The 12925-nt window shown below is 41.8% G+C and overlaps 1 protein-coding gene and 1 pseudogene across 1 annotated transcript in view; one reads left to right on the top strand and one right to left on the bottom strand.

Annotated features, from left to right (window-relative positions):
- The window catches only part of CALD1 (caldesmon 1), a 287920-nt gene that overhangs the window by 65828 nt on the left and 209167 nt on the right, over positions 1 to 12925 (top strand). Inside the window, exon 2 of the mRNA XM_032401519.1 lies at positions 11719 to 11800. The gene's annotated coding sequence lies outside the window, so the exon portion shown is untranslated. The remainder of the gene's footprint in view (positions 1 to 11718; positions 11801 to 12925) is intronic.
- Positions 2409 to 3968, bottom strand: LOC116630608 (annotated as a pseudogene).

The following is a 12925-nucleotide window of genomic DNA, read 5'->3' as shown; positions in this document are numbered from 1 at the left end:
AACAGACCAGACAATGGTAGAGAAATACAGAAAAGCTTCTGCCAAATCCATCATGCCATGACTCCAACTTCCCAATTCTTTCATCATCAGAAGAGAGTCGGTCAGGTACTATCAGCACAAATAGGCTTTACAAGGAGTAATGCAAGCACTGCACTGTGATTTAAGCCTCTTAAAAAACCCAGACTTATGGCACTTAGCCTGATAACAGATTCTATCTCAAAAATGTCTTCTCTCTGACATCCTGTCTTTTGAAGAAACGCAGAAACTAGTAATGTGGATTAGTCTATTTATAAATTTTTGGCCTTATTCATCTTCTAGAATTAGAAAAAAATTAAAACATTGACTGGTTAATACCATAATTAGGAACAACACAAGTTACAAAAAAGCAACGTGGAAGGTAATTTTGGGATTAAAATAGACTTTTGGCTTTCATGATTCATACGATTTTGTATGTCAGACAGGCTGGCATTTGTGTGGGGGTGGGGGGGAGGCAGCGAGGGTGATGGAGTGGGGAGACTTCCAGATTTAGAGTGCATAGGCCCAAAGGAAAGCCACTTTTTTTTTTTTTAATGTTGGTGGGATTTGCATGATTTAAGTTCTTATTTTATTAATGTTTTACAGTAAGTGTGGGGAGTAAAGACAAGGATGGAGTAAGGGAAAGGAAGAAAAGTATCCTACAAGTTCCTTGGACTACTGAAGGATGTACTGGAATAAGAAAGTTCAGTAAAAGTATCATGTCCCTATTACCACGGAGTGCTTGGTGGAGATATGTGACAGGGACAAGGCAACTCTTTAGGTGTGGTAGAAGTGACTGCTGACAGAGAATTAACCCTACATCAAACCTGGCACACATGGAAGACCATGCAATGCAGATGCTACACGGTTGGGCAGATGAAAAGCTGACTCCAGAATGTACTTCCTAGCACATGAGTAGGAACATATATGCCCCTTCTCTGGTCTGAGTGTCTCTTCCTCTCCAGTAGGGAAGGGAGACCCTACACACCATGCAGCAATGGTAAAACTGTTGGGCAAGACTCCTTAAGAAAAGAGAAAGATTTCTTTTTTATATTTGCTGGTGGTGTTGATTGACCAGAAGTGACTTCTTTGACTTTGGGGCAGTAGTGTTGTGTCCTGGTGATAACGTAATCTACACTCAACACTCTTAAAAGGTATAGGAGAGTGAAAACAAGGCCTCTTAAGACCTAGACTAGTAGGAAGGGTAATATGTGGGTTCTGTCTAAGGATAAGGGCACGAAACAGCTAATTCTGTAACACCACAAATGAACTGTCACAGATAGACGAGATCTTGGCTTTTTCCATTCACACAAAAACTCACCTTTCCTAGCTTATACTACTAAATCTAAGGTCAGCTTAATCACAGGTTGGGACATTATTACTGTGTTCCACAGTTAAGGTGAAAAGCTACATTCTTAATAGGTTTTTCTTCCCCAATTAAATGGATTTGAATAAGCTGAAAGCCTAAAAACTGGGGACTCTTTTCATTATTTTATTTATTGGGGGCAACCCTTAAAACTTCTACTGCCATTTTCTTTTAACTTACAAAATTGTAAGGTATGAAATGGACAGGGAGAAGTTATTACACGAATCATAGATATGGTCAACATTTATCTAATTTTATCCATTGAGCAAAGACAGCTAAAGGGGGTAAGTTCTTTTAAGAAGAAGCTAATGTGTTTAAAGTGAAGAATACTACACTAGCCTTTTTTTTTTTTTTCCTGAAGGGGGGGGGGGGGGGGGGGGGGGAATGGATACATACAATTGAACAGGATGGGAAGGAATGTGTCCATTAAACAAACACCCACCATTTGTGTAACAGTTCTGTCAGAGTGGAGTCAGGCATGGATCATTGGTTTATCTTTCGCAGTGACTCATGTTTTAGGTACCTAGAGTGAGATTATATAGCTGGGTAATGGCTGGGTATAGTGAGTGGATATAGGTTTTAATTTCAATTCTCAGCAAATAGATGACGAGCACAGATTTAGCATTTTAGTTTGCACATCCTCTGTGCCCGAATCATCCACTGCTGTGAAGCTTGAGCTTTAGGTGAGAAAGCTGGATTCTTCGATAACTCCTTTGTGGGTTTGCTCCAACCTAAGAGATGGTTTTCTTAATAGAGAAAATATTCGATGCTAAACAGGAGACTTAAGTCTTGAAAACATTTTACAGTGGTGACGGATGTTTTGATTCAGGAATAGGCTCTTTTAAAAGTCAAATGCATATTCTCCCCCCACTTTTAAATATTTTATTTTTTAAGTAATCTCTACACCCAAGGTGGGACTTGAACTCACAACACAGAGATCAAGAGTTGCATGCTCTACCAACTGAGCCAGCCAGGTGCCCCTGCACATTATCTCCTTTTAAGCATTACCTTTCGTTAAGCAACAGAATTATATTTTTTGGCTTGAAGTAGAGCTTCCTGCTATATTTGAAGGTTTTCTTGGTAGATATTACTGTCTCTTCCAATATTTCTTCAAAATTTCCCCCTATCTGGGAGGTTTTATTAGAGGCTATCTTAGAAGCCCCCTCCTCCTAACAAACAGCCCAGTGGATGAGACTTTGGAGGTTGCAGAACTGAGGATTCTAGGTGGGCACAGATAACCTGGATTAGAAGGTGGGTTCAGCCCTGCAATGCTTAATCCACTGGTGCTAAAACGTGTCTCCTCGCCATCCAACAGTTTGCTGTAAGCTGCTATCTCAATACCAAGAGCCATTTTGACTGTGAGCGAATCCTGGTATTACCGAAGGTGGCGGGCCATCTCACACTCTTGGTGTTCCTGAGATCACTCTCCAGTTGCCCGGTGCTATCCTGGTAGCTAGCCACGTCGGCACTGTGCCGCCCCTCCCGCTCTAGGACCTGCCTCTCCAACGACTCCTTGGCCCCAGGCAGCCCTTCGGTCTCCACGGTGCGTGCCTGCAGCCAGCGACAGTACTTGTGAACCTCCTGGCGGCTGGCCCCGATGGCCTCAGTGCTGTGCGCCGCCTGCTAGTTCAGGTTGGCAAACTTGGGATTTGTACACTCCTCCACTGACCCAGCAGCCAGGGACTCATACTGAGCACGGATCTCGCTCAACGCGCAGCTCAGGTCTGGTTTGGCCATGGCCACGTCCACCTCGACAGTGGCCTGCGACTTGGCCACCTCCTCCTCTTGCACCCGGCGCACGAAGGCCAGCTAGTTCAGCAGAGACTCCAGCTTCTTCTCCAGGTCCAGGAGGGCCAGCGAGGCGCCATCCACGCCCCGCTGTTGCACCCTCAACGGGCCCTACGCACTCCTCGAAGCCCGACCACAACGGCCGCACCTCTTCTCCCCGGCTGTCGCTAGGCAGCGGGGCCTGCGCGTGCGCCGAGCACGCCTCCTTCAGCTGCGCGCGCAGCTAGCGCCGGAAAAGCTCGCGACACGCGACGGGTCCGCGTGGTGCTGCCCCAGCGCAGCCAACCCGGCGTGGCGCGCGCGCTTCCGCGTCTCTGGCTGGTGCATCTCCGCGGTGAACCCGGCGAGGTGGTCGTCGAGGCCTTGCAACTGCTCCTTCTCATGGGTGCGGATGACCCTGGGTTCAGCCGTTGAACGCCGCAGGGCCTCTGCGGTAGGCCAGGCTCAGGCCCAGGCCGAGCGACGAGGCCGAGGAGCAGGCGGCCGAGGAGGCCACACCGCAACGGGACAGTGACTGCGAGCTACCCGTGCTCCCGGCGCTGGAGCGTCAGGAGGACAGGCGAGGGCCATCTCCGAACACCCTGTGGTAGCAGGGGGAGGCGCACAGGTAGTGCTCTGAGCTTAACGAAGCTCCTGGGACCAGGACCAGGGCTGGCAGAGCAGCTGCTGCTGAAGCTGCAGAGGAGTCTCCTTTCAGGAGGTGCGTTGGACAGGCCAGGGAAAGCTGCCCTTCCCCGGCCCCACCCGCACGCCTACTCCACCCACCCTCCAGCCCCACTCCTCCACTGGCCACCTCCATTATCTGGTCTGCCTCTGATGTCTCCCCCTCATTCCGTCTGTCCACCGTACACTTGTCTGCTTCCGGTACTACCTCTCCAGCTTCTACTGGTCCCTTCTACAGCTTGCTCCTCCATGGCGAACCTGCCATTCTAGGCTCTCGATTGGAGTTCTTGCGAGCCTTGAAGCTTTGCTCTGTCATTTTCACGTAATCTCCCTCTCTTTCTCTCTTTAGCTTCACCACTGGCCCTTGCTCCCTGACTGTAATCAAACTAGCCAACCAAACAAGAAACCAAACCGACAAACACCCACACAAACAAAACCACTTTCCCTCCGCTCTGCTGGCCCCGGTAAGCAAGTGCTTTCGCTATTTCTCTTCATTACAGAACTTCTTAAAAAAGTCGTCTTTGTCAACTGCTTCCATCCGGATACCACCAACGCGCTTCTTAATCGTAAGCTGGCTTCAGCTCTTATCCATAATTTTTTTAAAGGTCAGTAGTCAGCTGGTTACCAAATGCAGTGCTCCATTTTATTCTTATTTTGCCTAATCACTTTATATGTGGACCCTGTTCCCTCATCCTAATCACCTCCCCGTGCCTGTGAAATTCTCACCTCCTTAGGCTTCCCTGATAATAATTTCTCATATCTCCTTTTATTCCTGTGTCTCCTTGTCTTCTTTTCCAGCTTGAAATATAAGTTTCCCCTAAGAATCTGCCCTTGGCCCTCTACTCCATCCTCATTTCTGTATGGTCTCTTGGTGAGCCCATTCAGTCCCATGGCTTTACTTCTTCCTTGTTTGTGACTCATTTCTGAAACCCGGTCTCTAGCCCTGACAACTCCTCTTGGAAGTTTCCACCCATGTGTTCTACAAGTGTGTTGATCTTAACAGATTCAAATCTAAATCATTATTTTTTTTCCTGAACATTTACTTCTTCCCATTTCTGTTAATTAAGATCTTTATAATTGCACCAGCTCAAAACTGATAGATCTTTAATTCTCCCCTTTCTTTTGTCCCACATCTGATTGGTGGTCAAGTTCTGTTACTTTTGTTCCAAACATGTTATCTTTTGTTTTCCTTCTTTCCTTTTTATTCCGGCTAACACCCTCTAGTTCAAGATCTGGTTTCCTCCCACTTCCTTTAAGGACATAGTCTCCTAGTGGGTTTCCCTGCTTCCAGTCCTACCGTCCTGAGCTGCACTTTATACTCTGACACAGCACTACCATGTTAATTCCTGAAGCACACATCTAAGCTGGTTATGTCCCTGCTCAGATACTTTCAGTGGCTGCCTAATACCTAAAGCGGAAAGACCCAAATGCACACAATACAGGTGGGACCCTCTACCTCTAGTTCCAAACTACCTCTCCAGTTTTATTTCCTGTGAGTTTTTTCCCCCCACCAGTTTTTACTTTGGCCACCAATACATAGAAGCACATGCTGTAATTTTATATCCAATAGCAAGAAACAAAAACTCTAATTCAAAATGACATAATAACCATGTTTGTTTGTGATTTAGTTGATAACTAAACTTATGGATTATATGCTATGTGTAAAAAATTATGACAAGTTCTGAAGCAGAATGGGCCCCCGGGGCAGAAAGGTCTCCACTGTGATTCTGCTACTTTGTAATTCTCTTGAGGGAAATGAGTTCTCCTTTGCTAATGATCTCCACTTTGGAACTCACACGGCACTGATCACAGTGTGCTTTGTGTTACAATTACCTGTTACCTGTCTTATCCCTGCTGGTATTGGCGGGGCGGGGGGCAATAAATTACACCCTTCTCCCCACTTGAGAGGGAGGAGTGGCAGATAAGATCAAAACAATACTTTATTATTGATAAAACTGGTTCTGAAGAAAGGTGCCTTGTTGTGCTGCAACAATAGGTTCCCTAAGACACGAAACACCAGAATTTGACAGACTCCTGCAATCACAGGTAGGGTTAGAGGACACCCGGCTCCTGCCGGTGGTGGTGGTGGTGGTGGTGGGGGGACATATGCATGCACATCCCTGTCAGATCTTTAAGTTACATCCAGGAAACTTGCTCCTCCACAGGGAGGGGTAAGGCATGGGATAACAGGGGTGTTTAGGAAAGAACACCTCTTCTAGATATCATAGAAGTCAGAATCCTTTCTGATAAAACCGTGGACTTCTGACATCAAGGACTATATTTTGTATACATCTTTTAGGTGACATATTGAATGCTTAATAATGTCAGATAAATTATATACCATAATTATTACTATAAGTTTTGTAGTTATTATATACCATTGAATCAATATATATTATTATATAATAAATGTGATACAATGTTATACCATAGATTTAGAACATTTTACACAGTTATATATATTAACAAATTATTAAAATTCAAAAGGCTGCTGATATGCAACAGTGACATTACCAGAGACTTACAGAGGAAAAGCTGGTTATTACACAGGAAAACAAATTATTCTTGGGCCTGCCTAGCATGAGGAGAGGCACATAGAGAAAATGAATACACTTCTAGTTCTTATGCATATCCAAAGGTAATGAGCAAATAAAACAATGTTTCCTATAAAGAATTATTTCTTAAAATCATATCAGAGCTGCCAGTTTTTTTTTTTCCTTTCAGAATTCATGAGGAAACTTACTTACTTTATTTTTCAAGAGTGAATCATTTTGTACCACCCACACACTCCATATGATGCCAGCCATCTGGATCTGTAGAAAATTAGTGTTTGAGAGTCACTGTTTTTAATTTTCATTAAGATATTTGGTGTCACGTAGATGCAGCACAAGTGTTTCTCTTTGAAGTGCCTTAGTATTGACGCATCACCTCTTCATAGCACGTAATTCAAAATTTATACACATTAGTTTATTTGGAGGGGTCTTGAGAGAAAAATACACTAACAAACACCATTCAGGATATTTGAATAACTGAGTTTGCGTGGGTGAAATATTGATGTAAACCTTAGAACTCAAACTTGGGTAGTAATACCATATATGCATATAATCTGGCGAGCGTGTGTGTGTGTGTGTGTATCGTGCAGGACACTTATTTGGATAACCTTCAAACACTCCTAAAGGAATGGTATTTCTCTCTGTGTGTAGGTAGAACTTTGTGCTCTTAGGGGAAATAAATGTATACATTTATTCTAAGCACTGTGGGGTGCCTAGGATTGCTCCTGGGACTTAATTTAACACATTATCCTATTACCATAAGGGACTTGAAAGTTGAATTTGGACCTTTTTGTAAAATTTTATGGCCACCTGAGGTAGTTCTGGGAGGTAGAGATATATACCGAGCCCCTCAGAGGAAACCACTGAATAATAAGGGAATGTCAGTTGAGACAGGACAGTGTTTGTGGGCGTTGTGCTGCTTCCCTTGTGGTACCTGAGGGAGAGTGAGCTTCTGGCTGGGGGAGTGCTGTGTGCAAATCGGGAAGCTCTGCAGTCTTCTGAAAGAGCTCAGTGTGCTGGTGGCTCCTGGGATCACAGCTGGTGTCCCTGTTCTGAGGGGTTTGGTACAGTCCTGCAGCAGTAACCTGTGGAGAAATGTCTTGGGGACACTGATGAGTGCTCTATGGGGAGCTGATGATATTACTACTGAAAGGAAAAACTCCATAAAGATGCTGACTAGAAATCTAGAAAAGCTACTCATGCCTCAAATCCCAGGAAGGAAAGGAATGACCAGATACAGTGTCATATTTTTTTTAAAAAGTCCTTTGTGAGGGGCTTTTGGCTTCCTGCATACAGTGGCTTCCATGGGAAATGTAATGTAAGTCCTTATCTTTTGTGTGCCTAGTAGAGGAAAAGGAGTGAAGACAGAGGTCACTTTCTGCCTTAAGAACCACCTCCACCAACATCAAAAACCCAAAACAAACGTCTCCCTTAAATGGAGAGAATAATAACTGGATTATGATAGATGAAGTCCCCAAATCTCTTAATGGAGGCGTAAGATCAGTGAAAGCCTATGAAGGGAGTCTCAAATTCCGGTTTAGAATGTGACCCTGCCAAAGAAGGCAACGCATTTATGTACTTAAAGCTCTTTGTACAGATACATATGTACATGCGGGTGTAGGGCTGTAGAAAAATTCACACCCTTAGATGCACACCTCGGCTCCTTCCACTGCCCTCATGCTACTCCACATTCTGCCTGCTCCCAGACGGATCCTTCCTTTCATTCATCAGACACTTCGAAGAGAAATTTCTATCTTATATGTAGACAAAATGAGTGCCACTCACCATCCCTTAGAGAACAAATATAAACGATACATTGTCTGGCCTATGGCAACTGATTTGGCTAATGACAACTATGCCAAGATGGCCTTAAATCCTTAGAGAACTAACACTGGTGGTGTTTGATGGGAGAATACATCACCACCAAAAAAGATGGTCCTTGACAAATTTTTATATATGTTGCTCAGGATTCATTTATATATATATGATATGTTTTTAATATATTTATATATATACTGCATTGTGAGGATTTATGTTTTTCATCAAATTACAATAATTATATATAATACATTATAAATATAAGTTTATATTATAAATGTATAAATTATATGCAAAATAGAAATACATAAATTATAATTTATAAATTATACAATATATTATAAATATATTATAAATATGTTATAAATAACAAATATATTAAATGTATAAATGTTATAAATAAAATACATTATAAATATATAATATATAATATATATTTTTATATTTATTTATATACATAAATATGTTATATATATTTATATTTTAAATATTTATATATGTATACATTTGTATATAAATATATATATATATTTAAAGATTTTATTTATTTGACAGAGAGAGAGAGACAGCGAGAGAAGGAACACAAGCAGGGGGAGTGGGAGAGGGAGAAGCAGGCTCTCCGCTGAGCAGGGAGCCCGATGCGGGGCTTGATCCCAGGACCCTGGAATCATGACCTGAGCCGAAGGCAGATGCTTAATGACTGAGCAACCCAGGCACCCCTAAATGTGTGTATATATATATATATATATATATATATGTATATATAGTGCTTTGCTGTGAGGATTTATGTTTTTCATCAAATTAGAAAATTCTCACCATTACCTTTTCCAATATTGCCTCAGCTCCATTCTCTCTCCTTCATTTCTAGAAATCCTTTTAGACTTAATTGAACCTTCTCATGCTACCTTTTCTATCTTAACCTCCCAAGTTTTCCATCTTGTTATTTCTCTGGAATCCATTCTGGTATGATGTTTTAGCTTGGACTCCTTGTTCACAAATTTTCCTTCAAACATCTCTAATCTACTGTTTAGTATGCCCGCTGAGTTTTTAATTTCAGTAACTATGTATTTTATTTCTAGAATTTCTATTTGGTTCTTTAAAAAAAAGCACTTTTTTTTTTTTTTGTCATAACACCCTGTTTTTCTTGTGGATTTTTTTCTTTTTGTAATGTTTTTATTCTAAACATCCTTATTTTATATTCTTTCAGATTGTTGCAGTAGCTCCATTCTTTGGGAGGTGGGAGGTGGTGGTGGTGAATTCCTATTGACTCTTGCCCATGCTGGATTTGTCCCTTCAGTGTTTTGCCATTTCTTTTATTGTGAGCTCATCTCGTGTGGGGCTTGCTTATTTTTGTGAAACTAACTGTATTCTGCGTTGTGGAATGTCTCTCTAGAGTGTTTTTGTAACTGCTTCTGCCAGGCACTCCCAGAATATTACTAGCCAGGGACCAGTTTTTACATTAATTTCTTGGCTTGAAAGTTTCTGGGCCATTCCAATAGGGAAATTTCAAAAACCAAATTCATTGGTAGACCAGGTCCAGGGTTTCACATTCTCAGGAAAAGCTTTTTTCCACAAAGAGAGACAAATGAGTTTCTGTGTCATCTTGCTGTGCTAGTTGGGGGCTGGGAGGGGTCAGTATTCTCCTGGATGGGTTCAGGCCTACAAGGATCTTGGCTTCATGTAGTAATCTCATCTCTACCCCCATTTTGTGGAGGCTCAAGGCCTTATCTCCTGTGGTCATTAAAATCCAAATTCTAAGGGTTATGAAGATCTGTGACTCACTCCAATTTTGAGGGCAAATGGAGCATCACTTTACATGCTGACTTACCTGCTTTCATTCTTTCTCCTATGATTTCCCCTTCTTTCCTATGATCTTAATTTTGCTTTTAAAATATTTTTTTGTTGGGGCACCTGGGTGGCTCAGTCGGTTAAGCGTCCGACTCTTGGTTTTGGCTCAGGTCGTGATCTCAGGGTCATGAGATCAAAGTTCCACATGGGGCTCCTTGCTAAGTGCAGAATCTGCTTGAGATTCTTTCCCTCTCCCTCCCCCCTCTGCCCCTCCCCCCACTCGTGCTTATGTGCATTCTCTCTCAAATAAATAAATAAAATCTTAACTTTTTCTTGTTGTATTTTATCCTGCTATTGTAGGCATACTTGAAGGGAGAGTTTTCAAGTTATGTTAGCCTGCCATATTATCAGAATTAGAAGTCCTTTCATCTGTGCTTTATGTTTTTCCCCCTTACTGTTAGATCAAGACCTTTATGACTTATGCTAGGACTTCTGCATTAGCCCTCTCATGCAGTTTCCTCCGAGGTGTCTAAGATACCATCTCTCAGATACATCTTTCTAAAATACCACTTTGACCATGTGATTTTCTGGCTTAACCACTGTTCATGGTCCCCATGTTGCCTGTGGAATAAAGTCTGAATTCCCTGTCCTTGCATTTAAGGTCATCTGTAATCCAGCCTCCAATTAAATATATTTTCTATTGGTTTTAGTGATGTTTTTGATTTTTTTCTGTTGAACAACTCAACATCCTTTTTAAAAAATTAGGTAAGCACTACCTGGTATATAAAACTGTGAGCTGGGTTCTCAGCTATAGGACAAGTATTTTTTATCTATTTTAGTGTGGATTGGATTAGTCCTTATATCACCCCAAATCTTAGCACATGCCCTGACCTCAACAGGCACTCATACCTGCTTCTTAAATTTAACTAGAAAGCAGACATTGGTGATTGGACTTCAAGCCATAGAAGAAACAACTGGGGCAGAGCTTTACCTTGATTGGTTTTGGAGATTGTCTATTTTCTACTGTGTGCAGTAAGAGAAAACTGTGCAGAGGAGGTCACACATGGAACGTGACACAGATGGCACACATTTACATCAATAGGAGTAAAATTCATACTCTCTGTTTTTTACAATGACTTGTAGTTTTCAAACCATTTTTATAGCCACAGTCCATTTGATCTTTACAACAACCTGTATGGTAGGTAGAGAAAATTTGGAAAGAAGTAAACAAGTCCAGAAGGATTATTCATGTATTCACTCAATGATTGAACAACTATTTATTGTACCACCTACGTACCAGGCACTGGGCTAGGGCTGGATGAAATGTGCTAAGACAGTACTTCATGGACCTAGAAATCTTACAGTTTTGTGACTTATCCAGGCCTCTTACCCAAGAAATGATGGACTTGGAATTAGCACCCAACTCTTAAAAGTCCTGATCCGTCAAACCCCCCATCTGGCAGGGTTAGCCCCACACTTGACCTGGAAGAGAATGTCACCTAAGTTATCTTTGTTATCTCTTTTTGAGCTAGGTTTACTGTTCCTCACAGTTATTTCCTCTTTTTGCTGGGCACATAATTAGACTGTACTTCCCAGCCTTCCATGGAGGTGAAGGTGGTCATGTGACTGAATTCTAACCAGTGAAACATGCCGAGGTGACATACAGTACTCCAGGCCTGGACTACAGAAGCACTCCACATGTAATCGTCTCTCCTTTTTTTCCTTTAGTGGCTGAATGCAGAAAATTCCAAGGACCAAGAAAAGGGTGAAGCCACAGACGGAAGAAACTAGATTTCCAGAATGACACACGGTAGGCAGCATGTCTGTCAGGAGCACTTCATGTGACTTCATGTGAGAAAGAAACTTTTGCTGTAAGCCAACTGGGATTTGGGAGGTTTTTTGGTTTTTGTTATTGTTGTTTTGTTTTGTGTTTTTATTTTGTTTTTATTTTTTTGTTTTGTTTTTAGGGTAGATAGCGTACCCTAAGAAGTACATCCTTCAAATTAAAGCCTAAAATGGTACTACAAGAGTGGTAACCAAATGGCATAACTTTTAAGTGATCTATTAAACTGTACCCCCTAGATTCTTTATTGGTAACTTAGATGTAGATATCGATATTCTCATCAAATGTAAAGGATATACCAGCACTCCAGGACATTTTAAAATTTCAAATGATACTCAGCAATGTTATAGACCCAGTATATCTCAATATCAACAAGGCATTTGACAAGGCATTTTGAATAAAAGAGTGAAATAGGGGTACTACTCAATGAATTCAAAGCTGCTTAAACAGACCAGATGATTAGTGGATGCATTCAAGTAAGTAGAGGTTCTGCAAATGAAATATTGGGCTATTCTCTTATACTTATTTTGGTCCACATTTTTATCAGTGTCTTGCATGAGGATATAGTAGGTATGCTGATCAAATGTGCTAGTGACACAACTCTGGAGGGGATAGAAATAAGATATAAGATAGTTGACAGAATCAAGATTCAGAATTATCTTGACATGCTGCAATGCTTGGCCAAAACTAATAACATGAAATGTAATAAGGATAAATGCAAAGTCTTGTGTTTAGGTCCCAAAATGAATTATAGGAATACAGGATGGAGAACATGTAACTTGGCAGCAGTTGATGTAAAAGGGCTCTGGGGGTCTTACTTGACCAAAAGCTTGATTTGAGCCAACAGTGTGATTGGCTGCACAAGCTGAGCTGCGTTAATGCAAGCGTTGTGTGATCATCATGAGACACATCAAGCTCTGCACTCTTCAGATGAAATCTGGGCTATTATTTTTAAAATCTGTGTATATTGGCACAGGGACACACTGGAGACTACACAGAGGAGGTGATGAGGATGGTGAATAAAGATGTCTCCTGCCTCTGCATCCGTAGCATACTGCTGGTGACCTTCTTAGTGTTTATGTTGTTCCTCCG

Source organism: Phoca vitulina, unplaced genomic scaffold (assembly GCF_004348235.1).
Source record: "Phoca vitulina isolate PV1807 unplaced genomic scaffold, GSC_HSeal_1.0 scaffold4, whole genome shotgun sequence".
NCBI classification, from domain to species: Eukaryota; Metazoa; Chordata; class Mammalia; order Carnivora; family Phocidae; genus Phoca; species Phoca vitulina.
Note: the sequence above shows the minus strand (reverse complement) of the source record. Positions and strands in the feature narration are given on the sequence as shown.